Genomic DNA, 4,124 nt, shown 5'->3' on the forward strand with positions numbered 1-4,124 from the left:
CCTCTGCTTCCTGGATTCAGGCTATTCTCCTGCCTCTGCTTCCCAAATAGCTGGGATCACAGGCACCCGCCACTACAGCCGGCAAATTTTTTGTATTTTTAGTCAAGATGGGGTTTCATCATGTTGGCCAGGCTGGTCTCAAACTCCTGACCTCAGGTGATCCTCCCACCTCAGCCTCCCAAAGTGCTGGGATTACAGGCATGAGCCACCGCACCCAGCAAGTACATTAGATATTACCAGTAACTGGGGACAGAAGAAATGGAAGATACTGTTTAATGGTTACTGAGTTTTAATTTGGGATAATGAAAAAGGTTTAGAAATACACGATTTTGTCTGTGCTAGGTGGCTCATGCCAGTAATTCCAGCACTTTGGCCAAGGTGGATGGATCACCTGAAGTCAGGAGTTCGAGACCAGCCTGGCCAACATGGTGAAACCTTGTCTCTACTGAAAATACAAAAATTAGCTAGGCGTGGTGGCACATGTCTGTAATCCCAGCTACTCAGGAGGCTTAGACAGGAGAATCACTTGAACCCGGGAGGCAGAGGTTGCAATGAACCAAGATGGTGCCACTGTGCTCCAGCCTGGGCAATAATAGTAAAACTGTCTCCAAAAAAAAAAAAATAAAGTCTTAAAAAATATAAATGACATGTCTAAATTACTCTAAATAATAGAGTCTATGACTACTATAAATTTAAGAATATGTCACATAATTCAAGAAAGTGAAAACTGCATTTATGAAACAACTTGAGTTTTGCCTTTAAAAACTGAATAGTTAACATAATCATTCAGGTGCTACCATGACAGCAAATAATTTATATATTTTTTCCAAGGGCCTTATATTTTGACCTTTATTGTTAAATGAAAAATTCTATTAAAAGGTAAAGTATGTGATCTGCACTATATGTTTTTATCAGAAATTTAAGGCCTAACTTTGCTCTAAACAACATAGACAAAAAGATCAACTGCTTTTAAAGAACTGAGGTGGGGGAAATTTTGGTTTTGCCAATTTTGCCAAATTTGTTTGGCAAAGCCTTCCTTTAAAACAAAAACCCCAAACTTTCTTTGACTACCAACCTGACTCATAACAGTCTATCTTTTCCTCTTTAACCAATGATGTTTAATCTTTTTGGTACCATGAACCCTTCTGAAAACAGTTACATTATAGCCATATAAAATGAGAGCTATATAAAACTGCATCCCAACAAACACAAAATTCTACGCGTAGTATCATATTCTAAGGGCAATCACACTCTCCCACATCCTTCTAGAGTTCCCAGGTGGTAAAGCCCTACCTTAGACTGTAATAGAGAAGAGAGAACATACACAAGGACCTACACTTCCAAGATAACTATATTTAAAATTAATTCTAAAAATAACCATTTAAGATCAGTACCAATACAGTCCTACTTTATTAATAAGAAAACCAAGGCCCAGTAAGACAAACTTATTTGGAAGTACAAAGCTATTAAGCCAGGATTTGAAATTGGCTCTGACTCCATTGCTCATACTCTTTTCATTATTTTTGAAGAACTAATTCAGAGGACAATAACATATTCAAACTCCTATCTACAAACTGTTGAAAATGTAAACATCCAACCATCCACTAGCAGTTTTGAAATTAAACATATATCTTCCCTCAGAAACCACAGACTGCACTGTACCATAAACAGGATATGGTATATAACCTACTTATATATTGAGTGTAAAGTACTGAAGGTGAAATTTTTGAGTACAAAACCTCATCACTGACTACTTAAAATAACACCATAGAGGCTAGGCGAAGTGGCTCACACCTGTAATCCCAGCACTTTGGGAAGCCAAGGTGAATGTATTGCTTGAGGCCAGGAGTTCGAGACCTGCCTGGCCAACCTGATGAAACCTCATCTCTACTAAAAATACAAAAATCGGCCGGGCGCAGTGGCTCACGCCTATAATCCCAGCACTTTGGGAGGCTGAGGCGGGTGGATCACGAGGTCAAGAGATCGAGACCAGCCTGACCAATATGGTGAAAACCCATCTCTACTAAAAATACAAAAATTAGCTGGGCATAGCGGCACATGCCTGTAGTCCTAACCACTTGGGAGGCTGAGGCAGAAGAATCGCTTAAACCCAGCAGGTAGAGGTTGAAGTGAGCTAAGATGGTACCACTGCATTCCAGCCTGGGTGACAGAATAAGACTCCATCTCAAAAAAATAAATAAATAAAATAATGTAACACTATAGAAAGATTACTAAAGACAATCATCCTGGAGAGCTTTACAAGTTACTTGTGCAAAATATGCTCTAACAACATTTCAAGTAAAAAGGTCTAGATAAATATCTTTTTCAATCTTAGGAAAATTCCTGAGATCAAATGGAATAGTTATTATCTTCATTTCCCAGACGAGGGAAAACTCAGGATAAGTTAACCAATTTATCCAGTTAAATTTTTCCAAGAACTAGCAATCTGAAAAACAATGAAGAGTCTGCAACAGTGTTTTTCTGAAAACTGGAAACGTAAAAACCAAATGAATGTGATGATAAAGAATTAACAGTAAAAATCAAGTCACTTCATACAGTCAGGGATATCCCAAAATTTTAGTCAAAACATTAAGCCAACTCTTTCTGCCATTACTTTGGTTTTGTATGCATACTATTTAAATCAGTATGTGGGCACACATGGTGCCAACAGTATAAAATTAAATATTGTATAAAGTGACTAAACTTGTAGTCAACACATGATCCAACAGAAAATTAATATCTTTACTAGACAGTGGTAAACAGAGTTAAGAAAAATTAGCCATTAATTTGGATAGCTGGCAGGAAGGTGGGTGGACTGTTTTTTTTTTTTTGTTTGTTTGTTTGTTTGTTTTGTTTTGTTTTTTTTGAGATGGAATCTTGTTCCATTGCCCAGGCTGGAGTGCAGTGGTGTGATCTCAGCTCACTGCAACCTCCACCTCCTGGGTTCAAGTGATTCTCCTGCCTCAGCCTCCCAAGTAGCTGGACTACAGGTGCACACCACTACACCTGGCTAATTTTTGTATTTTCAGTAGAGACGGAGTTTTGCCATGTTGGCCAGGCTGGTCTAGAACTCCTGACCTCAAGTGATCTGCCACCCTTGGCCTTCCAACGTGCTGGGATTACAGAAGTGAGCCACTGCACCAGCTGGGACATTTTTAATATATTGCCTAGCTTAGGAAGAACAATAATAGGAATTAACACTTTACAGAATAATTCATTTAACAAAAGCTTTCACCATGTGTTAGTGGATCTGATCCTTTCAACCATCCTGAAAGGTAGGTAGTTTTAACATCTTTTGATCCTCAGTTCCTTCTCTGCTAATTTGTCCATCGTCTGTTAGTAAATAGGAAGGTAAGGTTCAAATCTACGTTTTCTAACTATTACAAATCCAATATTCTTTCCACTATGTCACATTAGAAGCAACAATGGTGAGTATACCTCCATTTAAAACATTTTTCAGCTGGGCACGTTGATTCATGCCTATAATCCCAGCACTTTGGGAGGCAGAGGCACGCAGATCACCTGAGGTCAGGAGTTCGAGACCAGCATGGCCAACATGGTGAAACCCGTTTCTACTAAAAATACAAAATTAGCCAGGTGTGGTGGTGAGCGCCTGTTATCCCAGCTACTTGGGAGACTGAGGCAGAAGAATTGCTTGAACTCAGGAGGTAGAGGATGCCATGAGCTGAGATCATACCACTGCACTCCAGCCTGGGTAACAAGAGCAAAACTCCATCTCAAAAAAACCAAAATTTTCATAATTTTACATGTACAAATACATACATGGTTATGCTATTAACTTACATCTTTGACAAGCCTCAAGCTTATTTTAAGACTGACAAGCCAGGCGCGGTGGCTCACGCCTGTAACCCCAGCACTTTGGGAGGCTGAGGCGGGTGGATCACGAGGTCAAGAGATCGAGACCATCCTGGTCAACATGGAGAAACCCCGTCTTTACTAAAAATACAAAAAATTAGCCGGGCATGATGGCGTGCGCCTGTAATCCCAGCTACTCAGGAGGCTAAGGCAGGAGAATTGCTTGAACCCAGGAGGCGGAGGTTGCGGTGAGCCAAGATCATGCCATTGCACTCCAGCCTGGGCAACAAGAGTGAAACTCCGTCTCA

At 40.1% G+C, this 4,124-nt stretch overlaps 1 protein-coding gene across 2 annotated transcripts in view; it reads right to left on the bottom strand.

The window, feature by feature from the left end:
* Nucleotides 1–4,124, bottom strand: part of ASH1L (ASH1 like histone lysine methyltransferase) — a 248,019-nt gene that overhangs the window by 194,994 nt on the left and 48,901 nt on the right. The gene's annotated exons all lie outside the window — the stretch shown is intronic.

Source organism: Cebus imitator, unplaced genomic scaffold, assembly GCF_001604975.1.
Source record: "Cebus imitator isolate Cc_AM_T3 unplaced genomic scaffold, Cebus_imitator-1.0 Scaffold776, whole genome shotgun sequence".
In the NCBI taxonomy this organism is placed as follows: domain Eukaryota; kingdom Metazoa; phylum Chordata; class Mammalia; order Primates; family Cebidae; genus Cebus; species Cebus imitator.